This window comes from Nelumbo nucifera, chromosome 6, assembly GCF_055504915.1.
Source record: "Nelumbo nucifera cultivar China Antique chromosome 6, China Antique-T2T, whole genome shotgun sequence".
Taxonomy (NCBI): domain Eukaryota; kingdom Viridiplantae; phylum Streptophyta; class Magnoliopsida; order Proteales; family Nelumbonaceae; genus Nelumbo; species Nelumbo nucifera.
The window spans coordinates 62352931-62379829 of record NC_142654.1 but is presented as its reverse complement, the minus strand read 5'-3'; the positions used below and the strand labels follow the sequence as shown (position 1 = coordinate 62379829).

At 39.2% G+C, this 26899-nt stretch overlaps 1 long non-coding RNA gene across 2 annotated transcripts; it reads right to left on the bottom strand.

Moving 5' to 3' along the window:
• Nucleotides 1-22772: 22772 nt before the first annotated feature.
• On the bottom strand, nt 22773-25983 carry LOC148791111 (uncharacterized). Of its 2 annotated transcripts, none has more exons than XR_016077757.1 (2): nt 23331-25983; nt 22773-23190 (listed from the first exon to the last, which is right to left on the bottom strand). It is a non-coding gene; the product is annotated as an uncharacterized LOC148791111 (long non-coding RNA). The 2 variants fall into 2 exon arrangements; XR_016077756.1 differs by having other exon boundaries at nt 22773-23184.
• Between the last annotated feature and the right edge of the window lie 916 nt (nt 25984-26899).

Below are 26899 nucleotides of genomic sequence, written 5' to 3'. Positions count from 1 at the left end.
CGTTATTGAGATGATCATTTTTTTCTAAAATACCTATTTTACCCTTTTTTTACGAATTAATATGTATATGTTGTTACTAAAATAGCCCTGCTAGTCGAACACTGTTCATCTTCTTCCTCAAGATCACAACGGCTGAATGGCGATGCACTCCCCCTCTAAACACATCACATCTTTCGTAACTAGACCATCAAATTCGCAACAAAGATCCAGTACACCATCTCGCTCTGCAACATTAGATCGATGGTAGACACGGACGGACCAGTTTGTATCACTCTCTATCCAAAAAAGCGAAGGTGCCCATGTCTATATCACTCTCATTTGACACGCTAACAACTTACAACAGTATAGTTAAACTGTAGACCATCCGAGGTTACGACAAAAACGAATATCTAATGGACATTTGACATTGACAAATGATGTTGAAACTTAAAACCCAGTTGCTCAATTCCAAACATAACTGTAAATGCACAGTAGAAATCATCAAATCAGTGCTTTTAATTTCTCACCCTGCTCTAAAATATTGAAGTTTCTAATTATACGAAATTCTTGAGTTTTCAGTTTTAAGTGAAATTTGGAAAACAGAGTGAGAAGGTGGCGTCCTCTGTTTAGACATCTGTTTCAATCGTGAACTGGGTATAATCCGATAGGAATCCAGAACCGATGTAATGGTGCTTTTTGGCGGGACGTAAACGTATTCATCCCCATCGAAGAAGAACATCCACTTGGCCATGAAGCGATCGATACGGATGCAAGCAGTCATTCACCACGAGAAACTGGTTGTGATAGTAGCCATCACACCATTCCTGCTCTCTGATGTCCTGCAATGTTACATACCCTTTCTCCATCCATGGCTTTAGAACGTCGAGAACACCCGGATGGACCCCACCAGCATCATGGATCAAGAAATGGGATTTTCGTCCGAACAACCTCACATAGTAGGCAATCTACTCTCTCACCCTCTATGGACTGGACTGAGATTGTCATTGATGGTGCACGATCTAGATACTCCTATATGGAGGATGATCCGAATTTCAATTATGTGGCGAGCTGGATCAAGCTGCAAAATAGTAGATCAGAGAATCTGGGGTGGCTAACCTGGCGAGGTCGCTCTGATGCTTAAGTTAGTACTATACTATGGATGCGAGCTGAATGCTTGAATGCTTGAATGCTAGTAAGTAATTAATCACACGTACCTTTGCCTTGGGGTTTCATGTCCTTATATAACGGAGTAGTCGTGGGCCTTACGAAAGAGCTCCGGGATTTCCAGGTTGTGCGAATAAGGTCTGTTCCATTTTTTAAGGAGAGCAATGTGTTTATAAGGTTTATCATTTACTTCCAGTTCAGGCAAAGCTAGGATGAGTCTCGTCGTGATCCCAAGAAATCCGGGGTCCGCTAGGGAGGCCTTTAGAGTCGATTACGTGGCATTTCGGCTCTTTAGCTCCGAATTGGCACTTTAGTTCTTTAGTCCCGAACTGGATTGGGTGTCGAGGTATCTCTACGCCGAAGTGGTTTTTGGGCCAAGGTGGTTGAATACTCAAGCTCCGAATGTTGCAAACTGGGTTCGTTTGGCTGAGTTGTCACCCCTCGAACAGATCGCGTCTATGTGTCCCCTTCTTACTAGGTTGTGCCAATTCACCCTTCATTAATTGCCCCCCACTCCTCGTGCTAGGGGTCCTGACCCAGTGCGGGGAGTTCATGATGAGTCTAGGTGGATTTGGCACGAAGTCTAGGTGACTTGGAGGGCAAACCGTTGGTTGGGCCTCTTCAATCATCTGGCTCAACCATGAAATGACTCAGGTCACGTCTCGGTCACGCACGAACGTCGCACTATTTATAAACTCCGCGGATGCTAAAGGGCGCGCTCAACCGATTTCGTCCTCAGGTAGCATGCAGCCGGTTTTCATGGAAGTCGTCAGATCGCACAGATATCAACTGTCGGTTTCCAGATGTGGTGGATTATAAATAAGGGCCGAAGGGCCCATTATCCTCGCCATAAATCGTATAACTGAGGTCTCATGAGGTCGCGTCGGGGTCCTTCAGCTCACCATTCTGTCCCTTTGTGTCCGAGGTCGTTATTGCCTTCTTTGGTGAGTTCGTCTTCTTTCACTAGTTGTTCCCTTTTCCTTTTCCTGTCCAATATGTCTAGTGCTAGCATAGATAGGTTACTTAGTGATTCTAGCGAGTCCGAGAGTGTCGAGGTGCGGTCCTTGGCTCCCATCGGTGAAGCCAGCTTTTCGCTAAGAGAGCTCCTCTTTACACCTCTTACAAGAAATGCCTTTACCTGACGTTGGGCCATCTCAACTTGAGTAACCTAAACCTCAGGTTGTACGAGCTAGGCTGAGTCCTCTTGGTAGGCCTCCACCTTGGCACACACATTACTTCTCCTTTTTTCTTTTCACACTTACTTTAGTTCGCAGCTAACTCTTTTTCTTCTCTCTTGCAAAAGCTATGACCCGAGGTTGCAACGACGCCACTAACCTTATAAGGAGTGTTTAGAAGGGGAAGAAGAGAAAGGCCTCAAAGAGGTCCCGTCGAGAGGAGGCCACCTCTTCGGTTCCTACCGATCCCGAGGTTACAGCACCAGAGCTACCCTTTACCAAGCTCCCTGGGGAGGAAGTTCGCCCCTAGCCTCCGGTTGTTGACTTGGACGAGGATCAAGAAGAGGGGATCCCACCTCGCGAGCCTGAAGGTACTTCGATGCCAAAGCCTCAACCCCCCTCAGCAAAGGAGTGCATCATGACTCCGAGGCTCAGGCTCCTTAAGAGCAAAGATGTCGTGTCGTGTTTCTTGTGGAGGTCGTGGAGTGGGCTGACATGCCAACAAGTCATATCAGAGGGAGGGCAGATAGCTACTGTATGATGGTAAGTAACCTGCCCCTTCATTTACTTTCTTATTCTTCTATCAATGACACTTACACTTGCTTTCTATTTTTTAGGTGAACTCCACTATCCACTCGCTCGTCTACCAATTTGATATCTGCCTGAAGTGAGCTTGGGAGACCAAAGAGAATGCTCGAAAGCTTTACTGCGAGCCAGATTTATCTCGGGGTGAAGTTCTTAGAGCCAAGAGGCGACTAGGACCAAGGAGGCGATTGGGGATCGTTGCGCCTATGTCGAGGCGACTAGGACTTGTCTGCCTATGTCGAAGAGGCAACTAGGACTTATTGTAGTGTCGAGGTCTTTTGTCAGCTTGACGCCATAGCCCTTAGGCTTCTAGGAGTGACTCACAGTCCTCTCTCCAGTCGGTCATCTTTTTCGACCAGTTCGGTGGTCACATAGACTTAGAGAAATTTTTCCTTTGAGTTACGGGCTCATAAGTAGTACCTTCTTAGGTTATCGATATTCCATGCTCGAGGTACCTACTTCCCTTCCAAAGTCTCGAGCTCATATGTGCCTTCCTCGAATACCTGCTTTACACGGTATGGATCTTCCTAATTCGGTCCAAGCTTACCTATGTCGGGCTCAGGTACCATAACTTTCCAAAGAACTAGGTCACCTACACAAAACTATCATTTTCTGACCCAGGCGTTATAGTACCGAGCTACTCTTTGTTGGTAGGCTGCGGTCCGAGTGTAGGCCAGGTCTCGCACCTCCTCTAATAGGTCCAGGTTGGTACGGAGCTTGTCATCGTTCGTTTCCTCATCATAAGCCTCCAATCATAATGTGGGTACCTCGATTTCTGCCGTGATCACCGCCTCTGTGCCATACGTGAGGTTGAAAGGGGTCTTACTCATCGCGGTCTTGATAGTAGTTCGGTAGGCCCAAAGGACATTGTGCAGTTCGTCCACCCACAATCCCTTGGCTCGAGCTAAGCGAGCTTTTAATCCGCCGAGTATCACCCTATTAGTTACTTCAGCTTGCCTGTTCGCTTGGGGGTGTGCCACCGAGGTAAAGTTTTGTTGAATTCTCATCTCGGCACACTAGTTTTGAAACTTAACATTTTCGAACTGCTTCCCATTGTCGGATATCAACACCTGGGGTAGTACGAAGCGGCATACTATGCTTTTCCAGAAGAAATTCTGTATGTTGCGGGTTGTGATCGTTACCAGGGGTTCGGCTTCCACCCACTTCGTAAAATAATATACTGCTACAACCAAGAACCTCCTCTGCCCTATTGCTAGTGGGAAAGGACCAAGTATGTCGATTCTCCACTGCACGAAGGGCCACGGGCTAGTGAGGTATTTTAAATCAACAGCAGGTTGGTGGTGGAAGTTGTCATGCCTCTAACACTTGTCAAATTTTTTGACGAGATCGAGTGCATCTGCCTTCATTGTGGGCCAATAATAGCCTTGCCTTAACACTTTCTATGTGAGTGCTCTACCCCCCAAGTGTCCACCGCACAAGCCTTCATGGGTGTCACAAAGTACGTGCTCATCTTCTGAGGGTCGCAGGCAGCGCAGATAAGAGAGCGTGAAGGATCTTCTATACAGTTGTCCGTCTGTGAGGACGTACTTGGCTGATTAGTGCTCTACCCTCCAAGTCGCATTGTGTTATGTAGGTAGGTTCCCGTGGAGCAGATAACCAGCGAGCAGGTCGATCCAGCTCAGTTCTGCTTGTGACACGAGAGCGACCTCTTCTGCCCCACGAGAATGATGGGTCGATGTAAGTCCTCTATGTACATAGTTCGCATATTGTTGCTGCTCGTGCTCGCTAGACGTCACAAGGCATCGGCTTCAGTGTTCTCGGGCCTCGGAATTTGCCTAATAAAGCAGGAAACGAAGCTGTGCAGGATCTCTCTGACTTTGGCCAAGTAAGCTGCCATAGTTGGGTCACGGGCTTCATACTCACCAGTGACTTGGTTGACCACTAGTTGTGAATCGCTGCATACGATGAGGTGTTTTGCTTTCATTTCCCTTGCTAAGGTTAGCCCGGTGATCAACACTTCATCTTCTGCCTCGTTGTTCGATTCCTTGAATCCAAACCGTAGAGCATACTCCAGCTTCACCTCGCTTGGGCCGTACAGTATCAGTCCTGCACTGCTGCCCTGCTGGTTGGATGAGTCGTTGACGTAGAGGATCTAGGGCCCCTCGTCCCAAGTCGGTTCCACTCTGACTAGGGCTGGCACCGTACTGGTTGATGCTCCCGTCATGTGAGCAAGCTCGGTCAATTTGGGGGTTGTTGTGTTGAACGTGCATTCTGCTACGAAGTCTGCCAAGACCTGGGCTTTTACTGCTAGTCGATGGACGTTAATCATCCAGAAACCTCGGGGCTTGAGCATAATCTGTCTCAGGGTTTTGTTGGTGAAAACAACAATAGTATGGGCCTGGAAGTATGGGCGAAGTTTTTGGGCTGCTATGATCAGCGCGTATGCTAGTTTCTCGATCTCCGAATATCTAGTTTCTGCATCCTGCAAAATTTTACAAACATAGTAGATGGGTTGTTGTACCCGATCTACTTCTTTGATCAGTACTGAACTAACCACTTCATCATTCGCAGAGATGTATAGTTTTTACACATCCCTTTCTTCGGGTCAAGTTAAAACTGGGGTAGTACTTAAGTACCTTTTCAGCTCATCAAAAGTGAGCTGACACTCTTTAGTCCATTCAAAGTTCTTGCTCTTTTTTATAGCTTTAAAAAAGGGGAGGCACCGGTCTGCCAATTTAGACATGAAGCGGCTTAGGGCGGCTATCCGGCCAGTCAGCCTCTGGACCTCTTTTTTTTTTTCCAGGGTGGTTTCATATCTAGGATTTCTTTTATTTTCTCTGGGTTGGCCTCGATGCCACGTCGGTTAACTATATAGCCTAGGAATTTACCCGAAGTGACTCCGAAGACGCATTTATTCTGATTTAATCTCATGTTATATCTTCATAAAATTTGAAAAATGTCATTTAAATCATTCAACATAGAATTTGAAAATCGGGTCTTCACGACCATATCATCAACATAACATTCTACTTTATTGCCCATCAACGGCTCAAAAATTTTATTTACAAGGCATTAGAATGTTGCCCCAACATTTTTCAATCCGAAGGGCATGACCTTGTAACAATATAACCCGAGCTCAGTTATGAAAGCGGTCTTGTCTCCGTCAGCAGGATCCATCCTAATCTGGTTGTAACCGGAATTGGCGTCCAGGAAGGTCAACAACTCATGCCCTAAGGTCGCGTCCACTAGGCGGTCAATCTTGGGCAGCAGGAAGTAGTCTTTCGGACAGGCTCTGTTCAGGTCGGTGTAATCGATGCACATGTGCCACTTGCCATTGGCCTTTTTCACTAGAACCGTGTTTGCCACCAGCTCGGGTAATGGACTTCTCTGATGAATTCTTCCGCAAGGAGCTTCCCGACCTCTTCATCGACTACCCTCCAACGATCCGGGGCGAGGTTGTGTTTCTTTTGTCTTACTAGCTTGACTAAAGGGTCGGTATTAAGTTTGTGAGTTATAATTTTTGGATCAATCCCGGGCATCTCTATCGCGGACCAAGCAAAAATATCTAAATTTTCAAATAAGAAACTTACTAGCTGGGTTCGAAGTGGTTCGCTAATTGAGGCACCGATCTGAAGAGTTTTGGCTACTTTGATAGCAGAGACTGGTATGTGGACCATTTCTTCTTTCGAGGCAGCTCATTCGTCGGTATACTCCACAGGTCGCTCAAGCTCAACGTCATCTGTCAGTTTTGCTTTTCCTTTTAAGGAAGCCACGTAGCACTTGTGGGATTTGAGCTGGTCACCTCGCACGACTCCCACTCTGTAATCAGTTGGGAATTTCATTGCTAAGTAGTAAGTGGACACTATCGCACCTAAAACGTGTGTGATAGGCCGACCTACTACTGTGTTGTAGGGGGAGGGAGTCGTGACTACCAAGAGCGTGTGCTCAAATCGCATAATGTTTGGCCACGTGCCGGCTTCCATGGGTACCATTATTCGACCAAGAGGTATGACCTCCTCACCGCTGAACCCTATCAAAGGCGTGTCTACCGGTTTCAGGTCGCTCTGTTGTAACTGTAATTTGTCAAAGGTCTCCTTGAAGAGTATGTCTACTGAACTATCTAAGTCCACCAAGATGTGTTTCACCTCGAAGTCGTTAATCCTTAGCTTCACTACTAAAGCATCATCGTGCGGGTACTGGATCCCACGCGCATCGTCCTTAGTGAAGTAGATTCGTTCTTCGAGCCGAGGTCTCTTTGGCAGGTTTTCACCTTCGTTCTCCAATTTATGGACCGATGTCCTCCTAGTTTCCGGTGTACATCTGGCAATGATGGATCCATTGGTGATCATGTTGATCACCCCGCAAACTGGTCCTTTAGCAACTGTCACGGTGGTTGCTCATTCTGCCTGCTAACCTCGGGGTCATTCCTCCTTTGGTCCCTTTGTCGATTTGCTTGTCAGTTTGCTTGCCCCCTCTCTTCTCACAATATGTAATTCTTTAGGTACCCGTGGCGGGTAAGTTCCTCGATCTTGCCGCGGAGATTCCTGCAATTCTCCATGTTGTGTCCATGATCTCGGTGAAAATGGCAGTAGACATTCGGATTTCTTATTGTCGGGTCCCCCCGTAACCTGGGAGGCCATTTGACGAAGGAGGAATCATTAATAGCCATTAAGATTTCTCCTCACTTAGCATTCAAAGGCATATAGCTCGTTCTTCCATGGTCAAGGTCCTAGAGCACCGACCTAGCTTGTGGGTGCGCGAGGGAGACCGACTTCTTGACTTCCTTCTTCCCCTGCTTGGGGACTTGCTCTTCTTTCTTTTCTGTCCACCATTGCCCATCCCTTCATTCTCTCTCTTCCTCTTTTCCAGCGGTGGATTGTCAATCTTTAGGTTGATTTCCTCCTCAGTACCGATGAACGGATCTGCCAACTTGAGGAACTCTGTGATATCTTTTGGTTTGTTAGCTACCACGTGCCACTTGAACTCTTAATGGGTGATCCCTTTCTTTGGCGTGGTGAATCGCACCGCTGGATCAAGGTCCGGTATCTGCAGGTAAGTATCGTTGAAGCGCTTTATATAGCTTTTGATTGATTCTCCTTCCCTTTGAACCACGTTTAGAAAGCTTTTTTGCAACTCCGGGCACTTCTTGCTAGTAATGAAGTGCGTAGTAAACAGGTCGGCAAATTGGGACCAGCTTTTGATGGAGACCGGTGCGAGGTTCCGATACCAAGTTCAGACTACCCCACTAAACGTAGTGGAGAAGGCTACACACATGCAGGACTCGTCAGCCCCGATTAGGTGCATCTGAGACTGGAAGGAATCCACATGATCGTTGGGGTCAAATGACCCGTCATACTTATCTAATGGGGGCACCTTGAAGTCTTTCGGCATCGGAGTTGTTAGGAGCTCGGGAGACAGGGGAGATGACCGGCAAAGCAACGGAGGCGTAGTCTTCGTTGCCACCGAACTCACTTCTTCCTTTTCTTTAGCTTGCTCTACTTGCTGGCTTGGATTCGCTGGTGGGTTGTTTCTAGCCGAAGAGCGGCGTGTCTTGCGACGACACTGCTGCTGCTTCTTCACCGGCTTAGTGTTGGTACTACTGATTTCGGTCTAATTTGGTATCTTGGCATCACTACGGACATTATCGCAAGGTGGATCCTAGTTCCTTCTTGTCGGGTTCTCTTGGTTGGGGAGTTCGCACCGACTATCACAAGGAACGAAGGGGTCCTGCCTCGAGTTCGCGCCTCGAACTTCGAGTTGGTTGTTATCTCCTTGCGAGTTGTTATTTTTCTGTGGGAGTGTCGAGCTGGATTGGTCCTATTGAGCTGACTATCCCCGGGCCTGTTTCTAAAATTTCCTTGCGAGAACGGAGGAGTGTGCTAGTCTTCTCTCCTCCTACGGGGCGAAACCTGACCCCTAGAAGGAACCGGCACCTGCGAGGTCCCCTCACCCCGATGGGGGGATCGATTAACATTCTGGCTAGTTCCAGGCCGATTCAGGTTCTAGCCCTGACACAACCCTGGGTGTCGGGGTGGAATTGGTTGCTGGTTCGACTACAGTGGTGGGAACTACTGCTGATATTGTTGGTACAGATAGTACTGTTGATACTATTGGAACTGCTGGACCTATTGCATCTGGATCTGTATTGTCCAGACGCATTGAACGAGGTCATGGAATTGGGAGTGCCCGATTCCAGGAGGGACCATAGGTGGCTCGGAGAAAGTTACGCCCACTAGGGGAAACGGGACGCTCACTTGCGTAGTGCTTTGCGGTACGGACAGTGACGAGACATAAGAGGAATAGTAAACTGGCCAATGCATACCGTAGGACCTTGGGGGAAGGTTGATTGCTGATCTTGCCCCTTGGTAACGTTCATCTCGATGCTTTTTCCTATGTTGTTGGAAGAATCCATTGGGATAAATTGAAAAATAAAATTGCAACTAAGATTGGGATGACCTTTCGATCGAGTTCAAACAGACGGTACCAATTGATGGTGCACGATCTAGATACTCCTAGCTGGAGGATGATCCGAACTCCAGTTACGCAGCGAGCTGGACCAAGCTACAAAATAGTAGATCAGAGAACCCGAGGTGGCTAACCGGCAAGATCGCTCTGATGCTTAAGTCAGTACTATACTATGGATGCGAGCTGAATACTTGAATGCTCGAATGCTAGTGAGTAAATAATCACGCGTACCTTACGAAAGAGCTCCGCCGGGTTGTGCGGATAAGGACTGTTCCATTTTTGAAGGAGAGCAATGTGTTGATAAGATTTATCGTTTACCTCCGATTCATGTGGATCTAGGATAAGTCTCCTCGTGATCCCAAGAAATTTGGGGTCCGTTGGGGAGGCCTTTGGAGTCGATTACGTGGCGTTTCGGCTCTTTAACTCCGAACTGGCACTTCGGTTCTTTAGTCCTAAATTGGATTGGGTGTCATGGTGTTTCTATGTCGATGTGGTTTTTGGGCCGAGGTGACTGAATACTAGAACTCCGAATGTTGCGAACTAGATTCATTTAGCTCAGTTGTCACCTCTCGAGCAGATTGCATCCACGTGTCCCCTTCTTATTAGGTCATGCAAATCACCCTTCATCAGTCATATAATGATGAGCCACAGTACAAGTAATCGAATAGAGGCGGCGATTTAAAGACCAAAACATTCAAGCTCCTCGAAGCTTCTCTCAAAGCCTTGATCTTAAAACTTTGAAAAGCCCATTGTGGTGAGAACGCAGAATTCAGTCAACATGTTGGCTCAGTTCGCCATGCATAAAAATGATGGACACCTGCTAGTTAAGACCGACATTTTCCCGTTGCTTGGATTTCGTACCGATACGTGTCCACTCCTGATTGGTGTAAGTACATTGATTGAAGGATACTTGCATCATTGTCGAAGTTGATAGCAGGAGAGATGGAGAGTTAGAGACAGATCAGTTTTGAAAAACCTCAACCTCAGACTCAGCTTGTTGGACCGATTGACTGGAACCATGAACACGGGTTGCTGCCAATGTTGTTCTTCATCTGCGAAGCCTTGCAAACCCAATGACTTTTCTGGGTTTAAGTTGGTGGGGATAGGGAGGCAGATCTTCCCTACTGGATAAACAAAAATATAGGTATTTGAAAATCATTAACGTATGAAGGGTAAAATAGGTATTTGAAAAAAATTGATCATGGGTTTAATGCTTTTTGTCATGATTATTGATGGAAAGGAGGTTTTTCTCAAATTTTTCAAAAATAAAAGGGAGGTTTTTGCTAAAATGAAACTATAGGGGAGATTTTTATGATTATCAAAAAGTTCAGGGGAGGTTTTTGTATTTTACCATTTTTCTTAAACTAACAGCTGCTTCCATCTCTAGTTCACCCACAGTTGAAATCTATCAATATTGATTAGCTATGAATCTTCTTACGAATTTGAACTGCCCAAAAGCTAATGGTTGATACATTCTTGTAACCTTCTATATATCACAGTGAAATATTGATTCAACCACCTGCCTACATACCAGAACATCTTGAGTATGGAGAACTCCTCTAAGTGACCTTATATCAAATCAGCTTTCCACCAATTAATAATTTATTGTGGTCTAAACATTTCCAACACAAATTTGATAAAATTGATCCCATCATAATTGAGTTGAGGATCCAAATTCTAACACCACAATTGGTTTTTTAGTGTATTTGCAATGTATGGTATATATATCCCCAAAACTTATCTTTTATAGATTGCAAAGCTAGGAAAGGCCACTCTCTGTTAATAATAATTGATTAAATACTAGGGGTGTTTACATTAAAAGTCAAACTGACCAAACTGGCCCGACCCAACCCGAGTTGGCCATTTTTTTCAAAACTACCGGTCAGTTTCGGTTTGTATGAGAAAATAAACCAACAATTCGATTCGGTTTCATTTTTCATGTATGAAAACCAAAACCGAACCGATCCAATATGTTTAAGTAATTATTAATTAGTCCCTACCCTATATGTTAAATGTTGATATATTGTATGTGTTTTGTTTGAACTTTGAAAAAAAATGGTTATTTATGATAAAAACTAAAAACATAAAACCAATACAAATATAATACAATGGTACAATATATAATTCAATTTTGTATAAATTTAAATATATATTGACAAAAAAATCAGTTTTGCATAAAAACTAAAAAGAAATAAACTTAAATATAAATAGATATTTTAGTTTAAAATATATATAAAAACCGACTAAACCGATAAATCGATCCTTCATGTTTAGGTTGGTTTTGCTTCAAGGTCGGTTGGTTTTGATTAAGTCAATAAGTAAACCGATTAGGTCGGGTTGGTTGAAGAAAATGACTCAAACTGACCCAACCCAACCCATGAACACCCCTATTAAATACCAAGACATAAGTTCAGCCAAATCCATGCATTCATATCTATATCACCTACTGAATTTTTTACCTAAGCAATAGGCCTCCAAAATGCCTAAGCAAGGCATTAACTACACTAAAAAATTTTTGGCCAAGTAGTTGGATTGAACCCAGATAGGGTGATATCCAAATATGAGTTCAATTCATATATGTCCAAATACCCATTTTATTTCAAAGCTCAATATAACTGTATAGAACCAACATAAACCTACAAAATTAAACACAAAATAAGGTTTTTCATTTGCAGCCCTATGGCCAAAATAAACAAAAGCTAAGACAAGGTTTTCCATTCAGTAAAACTGTCAGGAACAAAAAAACTTTGAAAAATTTTAGCAATGCTTAAGATAATGAATGAGATGAAGTAAGCCATATCTAAACTGTTTTGAATTGGCTATACAAGCCCATTTAGTCTAGAAGTGAGGATGGAAAGCAAATAAGCAATGAGTTGTTAAACACTCATAAGTGTGTGAAACCAATTTATCTAGCTTTGGCCAGGAATTTATGGTGTAGTAGATTCCCATAAAAATGTAATGGAAATTATTCTTGTGGAAGACTAAATTATGGTGTAGTAGATTCCATTCATGATTCATGATTCAATAATCTATTGTTGATAAGCCAAAATAGAAATAATTATTTAATTTAATCACAAAAAGTATGAACAAAAAACACAAAACAGGAAATCTATTTGTAAAACCTAATTGAAATCAATTGAATAATGCAGTTACATTCAATAAAAACCTAAAAGATATATGAGAATGACTTGTAACTTTAGTTATTGTTTCAGTCAAATTTCTATAAAGTATTTTGATGTTCTAGAAAAGAATTTGAAATCTCAAAATTTTCAGATTTTTACAAGAGAAAAAGAAAAAGAATCATAAGAAATCTAAGTTATAGTGGAGAAAAAAAAAGTAAGAATTTTTGAAATTTCTCACTTGCTACTAAAAATCCTTACCTATCATTATGACGCACCAAACTACATTGTTGGGAGGCTTGAGCTAAAAAACCCGAAATACTGAAAAACTACCATAAGTTGAACCACCGAAATTGATATTGATTTTATGCTTTAGTAGATTCATTCATGATTCATGAATCAATAATCTATTGCTGATAAACCAAAATAGAAAAATTTATTTAATTTAATCACAAAATAATCTATTGTTGATAAACCAAAACAGAAAAACTTATTTAATTTATTCACAAAAAATAGGAACAAAAATCACAAAACAGGAAATCTATTTATAAAACCTAAGCCTAAAAAGATATATGAGAAAAAACAAAGGTCAAAAATTACCACTGAGATGGGGAAAATCCTGACACTGCTGAGAAGTATTCCGGCATGCATTTTGATTTAGTCTTCTTCCCACTAGCGCAATAACTCCGATTATCTTCGAAATCAAAGAAACTAAACACTTGGAGTTCCATATGTGACAAGTGTTAATGCCGAAACACCCTTTGCTATTTTTCTCTTACTCTCCTTTTAGCACCAAAACCATTCACTAAATAGAGAAGAGAAACTTCATATTTTCCAATGCCAATAACAGGGTGTTCGCCCAATAGGACAACCAGCATTTGCAGCCTTGTAGGGGTGAGAAACCATTCGTCAAATGGAGAAGATAAACTTCATGTTTTCTAGCGCCATTAATAGGGTGTTCGCCCATCTATTATGAATGGGACAAATCAAAGTGTTCACCCAAACATTTGTAGCCTAGGGGTAATAGGTGTAATATTGGGATATTTCGACTACTCTACTTGTCTCATTCTCTTCAGGCATTTTAAGAGGGCAAGATTAGAAATATGAAATCAGGGTGTTGGACGATTCATCCATTTTCTTCTTTTTTATAAATGGGTAAGACTATGAAGTTATTTAGTATTGTACACATCAAAGCCTCTAATATTTATAGTATTATTATTATTATAACTTATTGTTTTGAATGTAATAAAGGTAAATTTCTTAAACTATCTTTATGGTTTAGCTAATTGACCAAGTATACCCTTAATGTTTGAAAATTGACTAACACTACCTCTAGGAAAGACAAAAAGACTATTTTACCCTTTATTCTTTTCATATTTTCAAAATAAAACCTTTACTCTCCATTAGTTATAAACACGTTCAACAACCCAAATTCAAGCCCTTAAAGGTCTATAATTCTCTTGATTTTTTTTGTTTCTTCTCTTATTTATGCTGAACTATTAATTCTACCATGTAATCGAGAAGCTCATTTAATGGCAGCCATTAAATGAAGCAAACGATCAAATAAAAATAAGCTCATTACTTCAGACTAAAAACGAAACCAAAAAACAGAGAAAACAAATATGAGAAGATGGGGGTGATAATAGGATTGCCTTCGTAACCAGGGAACAGGGGATAAGAGCAGTTTGGAAATAGTCATCGACGAGATGAAGGGGAAAGGGGAATGTTGGAAATGGCCAGCGACCATTTTGACTAATAGATGGCCACATCGAAAGAGGGAGGGAGCGCCATCCATCGACGCGGCCATCACCATCACCATCACCATCGCCAACGACGACGTCGCTGCAACTACCGAAGGCGGAGCATGCGCAGGCGGGCGGAGATCTCTGCCGCCCTCCCCCTCCTTCTCAATCTGATCCTTTCAGATTGCTTGTCCGAGCGCCGTTTGGTTTGATGGACGAGAATGCAAAGGGCCTGTCGTTCATGAGCGAATGCTATTAGGTGTCGGAGCCAGATGTTAACGGGCATAGATCAGGAGCGAATGTTGTTAGGCATCAACGGAGAAGACAAGAGCCTGTCGTTCATGCGCAACCCAAAATTCCTACCCAGCAGACCCACCCATTACCCAAAAGGCACCAGACTCAGCCGCCAGCCACCACTCCTGTAAAGCCTTCTCCTCATTCCCTTGTTCATAAGCAAGATACGATCTTGGAAAAGCCTTTCGAAGATATTAAAGCTCATTACATGCTCGAAAAGGAACTGGGTAGAGGTCAATTTGGGTTGATGGACGAGAATGCAGAGGGTCTTAAATGTTTGTGGGGTGGGTTTCAAAGGAATCTCGATCTCCCTATAAAATCCAGACCCTTTGAACCTTTGTCTAAAATCTCCCCATTTTTTTTTTCTGGAGATGTCTGACGGTCTCCGGTTCTCTCCTTGCGTCCAATCTCTACCGAACGGGAAAGACCTGAGAGTAACAGAAAAGGTAGTTGCACACAGTTAATTTTCAAACAGTAAGGGCACTCTTAATCAATTTGTTAAACGATAAGGGTAGTTTAAGAGATTTACCCGATATAATATTATTATTATTATTATATCTTATACAAGTATGAGTATATCTTTATCATGCTACATTTTATAGCATTATATCATATAAAAAGGGCAAATCTCTTGAGGGATCCCTAAATTTTAGGAAATTAATTAAACTTACCCTATTATATACATATTCTCTTAAAGTATCCTTAAGTTTTTTAACAATTGATTAAATCCTCCATTTCCGTTTTTAAGCCCAATATTAATTATCCCTTTGTGATCGATTTTACCCTTTTCTATTCTTTAATTTTTCAAAATAAAACTCAACATCCACCTTACTAATAACAATACAGCTTTCAACCTTTACTTATTCAAGGTCAAAAAAACGGAAGGGAGACTTTTTATGGAGATGAGTAACGTCTAGCTACCCATTTCATTGTATTCTTCTATTGTGGATGATGCTACCCTCTTGTCTTACCTGATATTTAAACCCAAATGATCACTCTTGTCTTACCTGATAAAATAGTTTTTTCCATCTTTTTGTTAATGGACGCTAACAGCAAGGGAGGATTTAGTCAATTATCAGAAAAACCTAGGGGACAATATGTCAACAATAGGGGTAGAGTTACTCAATTTCCTAAAACTTAGGGGGTACTTTAAGGCCTTGCTTGCTTTTCCGTAAGTTATTTATCCAGGTAAATGCAATTACTTGGGTAAGTTTTTGTTGGGGAAATATTTACGGAGTAAGTGCATTTACCCATGTTCTTTTATTTCCCATGTAAATAATGCAATGACCATTTTAGCTATAAAATTCCATTATTAAAAGGGGCATTTTTGTCCCATTCAAGTGTTGTCAATTTTCCCTCTAAGTGGGAAAGTTATTTACTCACTTAGGGGATGGGCGGGTAAAGAAAAATAAACTTTCCTTGGTCCCCACATAAATATGAAAAAAGAACTTAGGCTTCTTGGTCAATGGGAACCAAAATCCTATTGCCCAATTTTCCCCCTCTCAAAATCTCAAAAAAAAAAGAAAAACGCCCCCTAAGAGATTTGCCCTTGGTCACTTGAAATTTAGGGGGTGTTGGACAATGTAAGTGGTCTTTTTTAGATAAAAGCAATTTGATCAGCAAAAATAATACATTTGTGCTGATGTTACAGTTTTTTTTTTTTTATATATATATAAAACAAAACCATTTACATTGTTGAACACTCCCTTAAGCAAGACTTTTAAGGCCGTTGATGGCTGTTTAACAGAAAGACTTACTGTTTTGCTTTTTAATTATTAAAATAAATAAATAATAAAAATTTCAATAATACAGCGGTTTACCCTTTGGAGCAAAAATATTTAGGTCCACTTGTATTTAGACCTGTTCATGGGTCAGGTAGCCCGATGGCCTGGCCCGCACCCCGGTCGGGCTTGGTTATGTAATTAGGCTCGCGGGCCTGACCTCGGGCCTAACACAGTAAATCCGACTCAGCATTATATATTTTATAAAATATATAATATGTATTTTATATATTATATAATATATATTTTATATATTATATAAAATATATAAATAATATAATATTTATTGAAATATATATTTATAATTTAATATATACATTTTTTTCTTTATCATTTCTCTCTATCTCTCTCTTTATCTCTATTCAGCCGCTTCAGCAATAGTAACAGTATGAGCTAAATTTTGGGCTCAGGCCTAAGCTCGGGCTTCGGGCTTTTTATGAGGGCCGGGCTCGGGCCCAAATTGTAGGCTCGATGGTTGGGCCAGGCTCGGGCTCGGGCCTTAGAAAAATCTGTTAATACAGAATTAAAGCCCAGTCTGGCCCGGCCCATAAACAGATCTACTTGTATTTAGTATAGGACTATAGATTAGACATCCAGAATTATCCACATTTTATTTTTGGTAAATACAATTATCCACAACTATGAACACGTACAATTAAGCATTTATCATATATGATATTATGTATTTGGATTCATTTACGACCTTATCAAACCTCAAGGCAAGTGTCCGCTTATAGCATGCATAAGTCAATGAAGTTGAACTTATAAAATCTTTTTTTTTCTCGAATTTCAAGCTTCTCGTATTCAAAAATCAAAACCACAATTACAATGTCACTATAAGTTTTTGGGTTGTAGAATTGTACATTGGGCTCGGATTGGGCCTTGAATGAAAACCTCGCTGAACCCTGGTTGGACAATGTGGCAGTTATTTTTGTTTTAGAAAAAGAAAACCATTTGCATTGCCAAACACCTTCTTGGATTTTCCTTCTTTCTTTTTTTTTTTATTTTAATTTCTGGTATCATATATTACGTAATAGGGACCCTGTAAGACGCCAATAGACCATCTCAGCTATAGGGTCATTGGCCTTAGACCTGAGTCTGGATTAGCATTAAATCTTGTATAGCTCTCCAAAATTACATTCACATTAGGGGTGCAAATGGATCAGATGATGATCCGATCTGAAAGTTTGATCCTATAATGTTAGATTTGGATATCCTTTTTTCAGATTTTTAGATTGGATCGGATTTGGAGCACCCCCATCCACTCTAAAAGGATCCGATCCGATATATGTTATTCATTTATTTAATTATATATAATATATATGTACATATGTTATTTATTTATAAAAATGTTATTTATATTGTATGTTTATAATTTTTTATAAAAACATGTATATATTGATGAACATAGTTGAGAAATATTTGTATTTTTTGTTTTTCTTTATTTAAATAGTTATATGTTCTTTTCCTTTTAATAATTTATTATTTTTTAAAAAATTAATTCAGATTAGATCATATTCAGATATCCAACATCTTGATCAAATTTGAATTCAAATCAATATTGATCAAATTTGAATTCAAATCAATATTTATGAGATTCAATGGGATCTTAAGGTCAGAATCAAATATACCCTAATTTGAATTCAATCCAAGCTTTTGCATCCCTAATCCGCATCCCCCCCTACACACACATATGGGATACAATGTGCATTATACACCTCGTATCACAACACAATATTTTTTGGCAATTTATTGATTCTTCTACTTCACAAATTTGTCATAGTTACAAATTATTGATTCTCCAACTTCACAAATAGTGATAAATGGGGAAATATGACACAATAAAAGGGGATACGTGTATTGTGTGTCATAAGTAGAGGCTTTAGAAAATAAAATAAAAACAAATAAAAAATTGTGAGATGGAATAATCCACAATTTTTACTTACTTTGTATAAGAAGTAAATAGGCACAAAAATTAGAAACCATCTAAGCATATTGGGGTGGTTGGGTGGGCCCCAGTTCACTCCTTAATTCATTATTTATTTTTTTCGTAAGGAAATACGGAGCCTAGTTCAGAGTGGGTCCTTATTCAGCCATAAAATTAATATGGAAAAAGTTAATGTACAATTCGGTTGTCCTAGCTTTTAAATACAACAAAAATTCAATCAAATACACATTAAATGCATATCTATACATATTTGTCTTGGATTCTGTGTAAATCATCAAAGTTAAATTCAAATACTAGTGCAGATGTGGTCTTACACTAGTATATTATAATAATTTTATTTAGATAAAATTTGAATAAAAGTTCAATCAAATATATTAATATTAATTACATAAAAAATAAGCAAAATAAAAAAAAAAGTTATTAATATCATACTTTAGACTCCATTCGCACTGAACATGTTTATATTTTTACTCTATCCAAACTGAGACTTTGGAAATGTAAACTTATTTATAAATTATTAAAATATGCGTTACAAAATTAAAATAAAATATTAATAATAAAGGAATTAAGGTAAAAATTGTAATGCGAGAATATGCCTACAGAAGCTTCGTTAATTACAGGAACCCCCTTGAACAACGGTGCCGCAACGCACTGGAGCAAGAGGTCGCTTGCATATTTATTGGCTTATATAAATGCCTATAATTGATAAATGATTTCATATACAGCATTCAAAATGTACAATGTGGGACCCCGGCCAAACATGTTTGCGTTATGACAAAAACAAAATAAAAAGGATTTTTTTTAACGTGGCTAGTTTTTGTCCCCTTTTACCATCCAACCAAATATATTTTGTGAGAGTTATCTTTATAAAATGTCTACATAAACATATTGGTTCGAGTAAGATAGAGAAAAGATATGATATCCGAAAAATAATTAAAATAATAAACGTGGTAGTGAATCAGGTGTTATTTATCAAAATTTATGGGTGGATTTTGATTGGTTAAAATTCTTTTCATATCATATCTTTTCTGTATTATAGATTTTTCCGATCAAAAAACGTATTTTTTATGTTTTCCCCACATTTAGACATTTTTTCACTACTCAGCTTACGTGGTGAGTCTGGTGACTAATGGTGCCTATCTGTCAAAAACGTTTAAAAACATTTTCCAACAACTTTAAGGAAGATCGTACAATATATTTATTAAATAAAGGGAATTTGTCCAAAACTCACCATGAGTTTTCAGCATTTCTCTTAAACTCACCACAACTTTTCAAAATGTCTGAAACCCACCATGTCACTAAGTTGACGTTAAACAAACTAACGGGTGTTAATATATTACCATTTTAACCTTCATAGAAAAATATAAAATATCTACAAAATAAATTAGCGGGTGTTAATATATTACCATTTCAATATTTAGACATGAAAAAGGAAAAAATTCAAAAAATATTTTCAAATGTAAAATACATAAAAATATAGAAATTACAAAAAATATAAAAAACTATTTTCAAATTATAGAAACTATAGAAATTGAAAAATGAAATCAGAAAATAAAAATTGTAGAAAAGACACCAAAAATTATAGAAAAACACAGAAAATACAAATAAATAACAAAAAATACAGGAAAATTTATAGATTCTAGAAAATAAAAAATGTAAAAAAAAACAGAAATTATAAAAAATATTGGAAATTATAATAAAATACTAAAAATGCAAAAAAAAAATGAAAATTGAAAACTGAAAAAGACCATTTTTCCTCTAACTTGCCATTCAAGGGTTATTTGGTCATAAAAATTGTTATTTATGCTGACATGGCCACCTCTGTTAAGAAGCATTAGCGGTGCACTAACGAAAGGTGAGTTTTGGAAAATAAAAACTTACTGACATGGTGAGTTTTAGACATTTTGAAAAGTTGTTGTGAGTTTGAGGCAAATATTGAAAACTCATGGTGAGTTTTAGACAATTTCCCTTAAATAAATGGGGATGGAACTAAACATCTCCTAATCTTTTTATCCCAAGTACATGGATTTACTACATGAATCATGTTTCATCAGTAGGCTATGTTTGGTTTGAAAAGGAAGTTTCCCTCCCCTTTCTTTTAAACCAAATACAGACTCCGGGAAGTTCATAGTTCATAATTTGGCACATTTCACTATTTCAAACTCTCAAACTGTCCCAATTATAGGACCAGTTAAGAAGGGCTTCAGCTTTGATTGAGCTGCACTGACCAAATCGCTTTGGAGAGGCTACTTTGCTACTAAAATTAGCTTCATGGAAGAATGGATATCATAATTGAACTGAAGCACACTGGGTTTCACCAAGCATAGATTTTAGACTTTTCTACGGGACCACCTTGCAAAGCTAAAAACTGCAGTATAAAGGCCTTTCCAAACAGCCACATAATGCAGACCCTAAGTCATAGAAATAGGATTCAGTCATCACATAATTGTTCGTTCTCATACTGTGCTCACAGCCAATTGCATCTGTATATTGGGAATATCTCGTCATCAATAAAAACATACAAATAAGATGTTCTTGACGCACGGCTGCAAAAGGCCTTGAGCATAGTGTGAGAACTTTTTTGTGAGTCCATTGATTGGGTTGAATCTGATCCATTGGCAGTCCTATTCAGGACTAGCATATCATAGCTTGTTGCAGTAGACCCCGCCACTGGTGAGTCCTCCGGCCTCCTTTAATGGGTAGGGATCTATTACCAATAAAATGCTCCTAATACTGTCCCAACAGGCTACTGCAACGGCAAATTGAAAACATTTCCCTTTTTTCGTTAATGGGATGATGTTCCCAATGTAGAAATGCAGTGGCCAGTTGGGAGATGTTGGAAGCATTTTGTTGGTAGCAAATCTGAACTCCCTTTTAACAAAGCTCTTAAATCCTTAGGTGGACTGGGTTGTGACATGGGCCAAGTTGATTGGATTATACAAGATTCCCTATAACTTAGTCTATGGTATCTCAACTTTCTCAACACTCTTAAACTAGGGCAGTGTTGTCACTTGTCATACTTGGACTGGACCTGTTTTGGACTTTTGGCCAATGGGTCATGAGTTTGGATCTGCTGTTCACCAACCTCACAACACATCTTAGCTGTATATTGGGAATATCTCCTATACTTGTGTGTTGTTATTCATGAAAAGATGTGTAAAGAATAAATCCTGATTCCCGGATCATGACAAATTAATCAATTAGTTTGACCGTTCTGTTCATTCAAATAAAAATATAAAAAATTAAAATAAAATTGTTAATCATATATTTTAAAATTATTTTTACATTAAAATAAATAAATAAATATCAATATTATTATAAAATATAAACATTTAAGGTAACTATTTTTTTTCTTTATAGTCATTATTGGACTATTGATAAGAATGGGAGGTCCAAATGGTCCAACCATTCAGCCCTGTCCGAATCTGAACCAAGCGAGGAGGGGGCAGCACTGCAGGAGGAGCATGGCATGCGACTATGCGAGGCGATGAGGATTAAATGAGGGAATCTTTGTCTGACTAAAAAAATAAAAGCAGGCAGCAATGCGTATAAATGTCTACAGTTTGTATTCTTTATTTCTTCATCACCACGCGAATCGAAATTTACTCCTCTCCTCATTTAATGAACGCCCAACACCCCCATTTCCCCCATTTATTCCTATCAACCAACTCCCAGCGCCAAAAAGAAAAAAAATAAAAAAAAAAACTAATGAGCCCAACTATAAAAATAAATAAGAAAAATAGAAAATCAAACGATTTATTTTCTCAGCCTTTTACCTTTACATTTTTGGATCATTTGATTCATAGTTGGAATTAAAATCAAAATTATTCCGAATTCAAATATGATCTATTTCCATCATCTGTTTGGTTTAGAAAAGAATTGAAATCAGCTGAAATAAGATTTCTTCCCAACCAAAAAGTTAGATCCAATTCCATACCCATGTTCCAACAAACCAAAGGGGACCTTACATTTTTATCAAAATTAAAAGAAATAAATATTTAACAAATAAAGATCAAATGCAGGAACATTTATACTGATCAACCAACAAAAAAAGAAAACCATAGTCCTTGGTCTTTAATTTTTAGGCCCCATTTGGTTCACAAGAATAGGGGTCTGGAATCGGAATGGAAATGGGCTATTCAGATTCTAACTGTTTGGTTGGGCAGAATTGGAATCCTATTTCCATTCCTGTTGGAATGGCATTTTTCATTTAAGGGAATGGCCATTCTCTGCCCCTCCCTTGGGAATAAAATCTCATTCCTGTTGAGTTTAATTCTCATTTCAATTCCGATTCCAATTCTGAAGGATTTTGATTCCAATTCCTAAAAAAAAAAACTCAACCATGGTTACAACTTGTTGAGATGAGTGAGTGGCAAAAACGAATACTGGATTTAGCACTGCTGAACCTTTAGAAATTATAGCAAACACGCATAGTACATAAACCAGTACTCACGGATCCGGATCATGTGGATCCGATCCGGTTTCATGATTCCATGGATTCCCATGCATTATTGATTGTATTGGGTAAATTACACCAGTTAGAAATAGAAATCTAGTAATAACGCAGAAAAAAAAATATAATCTTCCAATAAAAAAAGAGAATCTTTACATCAACAAATTTAATTTTGGTAACCCAATACCCGACCAGAATACATAGGATTCAGTTTTCGGATCGGATCCATACCGAGAGAACCGCGTCAACCTCTCAGACTCGTCATTCATCACTCATCAGAGTTAGAATTGATATTCGGACATTATTAACCTTATAACCTTCCCTAACAAACGTAGAAGAAAACAAATAATATGAGCAAGATATATATAGATCAAGGCAGCATCATTCAGACGCCATCCTTACCAGTGGATTGGAACAAAGTGGATGATGATGATGATGATGATGATGATGAATCAATGGATTCCATCAGTTCTAATCCATTGGTTACAAACAAAACATGACCATGAGGTATCGTGGATCTGCATCTTGAAAAATTAAAAGAAAGCCCTGAGCAATTCGATAATGCAGAAACAACAAATAGCCATATAATATAAAACTGATCGAAGGCATTTGTGCCATTGCTATTAAAGCGCGATGCATGTGTAGTGTTCGATGAAATACAAACCTTCTCTGTTGGTTACAGGGTTTGTCGGAGAGACGATTGAACTTGAGCATAAGAATAAGAAGAGGGAGAAATGAAAGAGTACTGAGATATTGGCACGGCTCAATCAAAATAACACACCTCTACGTGTAATACACTGCATGTGAGGTTGTTTGTCTGAATGAACCGGGCCAACATCGCAGTAACCATTTCAATATCGTAACGTAACCTGCAGCTCTCTTTCTTTCTTCTTCGATCTTTCTTTTGGTGGCCGCCCTCCGAACAAGGAAGGAAGGCAGGACGTAAAGATCAAACAAAGATATAGAAACAGAAGCTAAAAAACGAGAAAGAGGAGGAGGAGGAGGAGGAGGAGGAGGAGGAGGAGAGGAGGCGGGAGAAGTGTTTGAGATGAGTGGTGAAGAGAGATGGGAATGTCTTGGTTGAATTTAAGAAGGTTGAGGGTCTGCAACAGCATTTAAAACCCTCGACTACCAGACCAGAAAAACGGGCCAGAGCATTAATAGGAATCCCGACCCATAATACTCTCTCTCTCACTGTGACACAGTCTCTCGTTCTCGTCTCGGCTACCAAACCAGAAAAGCAGGCCACAGCCATTAATAGGGAACTGCCTCATAATATTCTCTCTCTCTCTTTCTCTCTCTCTCCACGCACCCCCACGATACAGAACCAGAAGGGCAGGCCACAGCCATTAATAGGGAACCGCCCTGTAATATTCTCTTCCCCCTCTTCTTCAAGGAGATGTTTTTTGAGCATTGAGGAATACCATATATAGAAGGAAATCACATCAAATTAACAAGATACGACTTCGTTGTTTCAATTCGTTTAATCTGAAATAAGAACAAAATCAAATTATAGAAAAAAAAAATTAAGAGAGAAGCATTGATGAAGATGCTTGTTACTCAGTTGTACCTTACGATAGACACATTGACTCATCGGTCGAGATGGGTCAGTGATAAGTCCCCTGGGTCTGGGTGTATCACGGTCCACAGCCTAAACAATTAGTTTCATTCATACTTTCATCCCAGCAATAAGTTACTTTTGTAGTTTTGTTACTCTCTCTCTCTCTCAGAGTCCACTCTCATAAATCATAACATTACTTCTGGCAAATAGGGTTTTAACTTTTTAACAGCCCCAACTCCCAATGGTTTCTGCCTCAAAGCAGTCTAATGGATGCTTATGAAGAAAATGAAGCCGAATATATCTTGTATGAATATCCAAATTTCACCCAGCACAGCCATTCCTTCTCCCTCCATTGGCAATCAAATCCCATTCCACCTTATTTTAATTTTTATTTTGATTCGTGTCTGAACCAAACAAATTATGAAAATATAATACTCCGGTTTTGATTCTAGAGGATTCTAACTCTTATTTTGATTTTGATTCTGACTATAAACTAAATAGACCTTTAATTTTTTATTCCTCGGTTTTTATTTTTATTTATTGGGTTCAGAATTCAGATGAAATTATAACCAAAGGCCCTGTTTGGTTTGTGAGAATAAGGGTTTATAATTGAAGTTGGAATTGAAATAGGCCATTTAGATTCTAACTATTTGAATGGGTGGAATTAGAATCTCATTCCCATTCCTGCTAAAATGACATTCTCACATGGCCATTTCCTCCCCTCCCTTGGGAATGAAATACCATTCAAGACTATCCTAATTTTTATGTAAACCAAACGGATTATGAAAATAGACCATTCTGATTCCCATTCTACGGGATTTTGATTCCCATTTCAGTTGTGATCCAAATGGGCCCTAAATCTCTTGCTTGAAAGCTATCAACCATGTATTACGATTTACAAATGTCTTATACTTTTATATTGTTTTGATGTTTTCTTTTTCAATTTCTTATTCTTTGTAAAAAAATATAAAAGCGGAACTTGATATATAGTTTTTTTCTTTTTGGATGAATGATATTTTCAAACTTTAAGGCAAACGAGAGTTAATACTTTTTGAGAGGTAGTCTATGGCTCCTTATTCAGTTTTTCTTTTTCTTTTGAGCATGGAAATAGGATCCCTTTTCTCCATCGTTTTTTCCTTGTATGTAAGAGAGTAATAAATAAGAACGTATCAACATTAAATATGTTGTCTGGTTCACGAATACCTCGTTCTTCTAATTGACTGGCCTCTGTACGTCTATGTTTATTGGCCGTGGTTCAATAGTAATTCAAACAGGGCTAACTCTTTCTATGAAGTTAGTTTCTGAGACACCCTAAATCACTAAAATTTACTTGCCCAAATAAAAGAATCGCTATATTTTAAATGGGGTTTTGCCCAGAAGCCCAGACTTTGCAAATTTACTGTGTGTGCCAGGAAGTCTGACTGATTGGGAGACACAGACAAGTAGGTGGCTCAGGCAGTCGACCACGACTTGAGAGGGATTTTAAATTTTCCTGCCTCCAGCCCAAAATGGCACCGTTGAAACCTTGAATTATAATACTCTCCCAAGCTAAAACAAAAAACAGAAAAGAAAGAAAAATAAAAATACTTACAAACAATGGTAACCATATAAAACATTGTGCTGTTTGTCATGTCATGTTCAGGGAGAGAAGAAGAAGAATAGAGATGGCTTGTTATTATATATTCGAAAATGTTTCAACTATAATACTAGAAAAGACATGGTTTTATCAAAAAAAAAAAGAAAGAAAGACATGGTATCCGAAATTTTTTTTGACCAATCAACCAGTATCATAAAAGTGGTAACCAATTAGGTGTTTTTACAAAATTCATGAATGTGGTTTGATTGATTAAAGCTTTTTCGGTCCCACAGGATAGGATTGGATTGCAAGGTGCCAACCAATTGTTTGATAAGGCCTCCTGCTAATTGTAGTGGAGACTTGGAATTGAATTCCAACTGCACTGGGTTGGGGGATGGACTATCCCCCTTTCCATAGTTGTATAACCCTTAAAATATGGAGAATGATGATTCAGCCCAGGGTCAAAATTTTTAGGCCCGAAATATAGTTGGGGTGAGTGCCCACTCAGAATTAATGTCAATTCATGGTGGGCATTAATATATAAAATAAGAATTTTTAGCACTTTAAATGTTTATAACTCTGCAATGAAAATCAAAAATCTGCATTGGACATAACAAAACAACTAAAAGGACTGTCAATTGGTGTGATGGTAAAATCTTATTGGGCTTACGGGTCTTAATGACACGGTGAGACGTATGGCGTCAGATTATGTTGGAAGCGTTCATATTTAAAGCAGATCCCAACTCAAATAGCTGAAATCAACATTGGGTAATGGGTAATGGGCTAATGGCCTCACCTGTGGGAATTCTGGGTAATGGATATCTTCATGAAACAATCAACGCCCCAATAATCTGAAATTTATAGATTTGCGTGCTATTGTATCTTAGAGGTCAGGTTTTTAGGATTCCCGGATTGTAAAATCCAATAATGCCATCAAATGATCCCTGAGCTGTTATAAATTCTATGTACTCATGTACCTCATCATACTAATTGGTTTCATCATATACATTGGGGAAATGCTCACCTAGACTGAAAGTCTGGTCATGCCTGCAAACGGGTCGGATCCATCTAAATTTGAATATGAGCCTAGTAACAT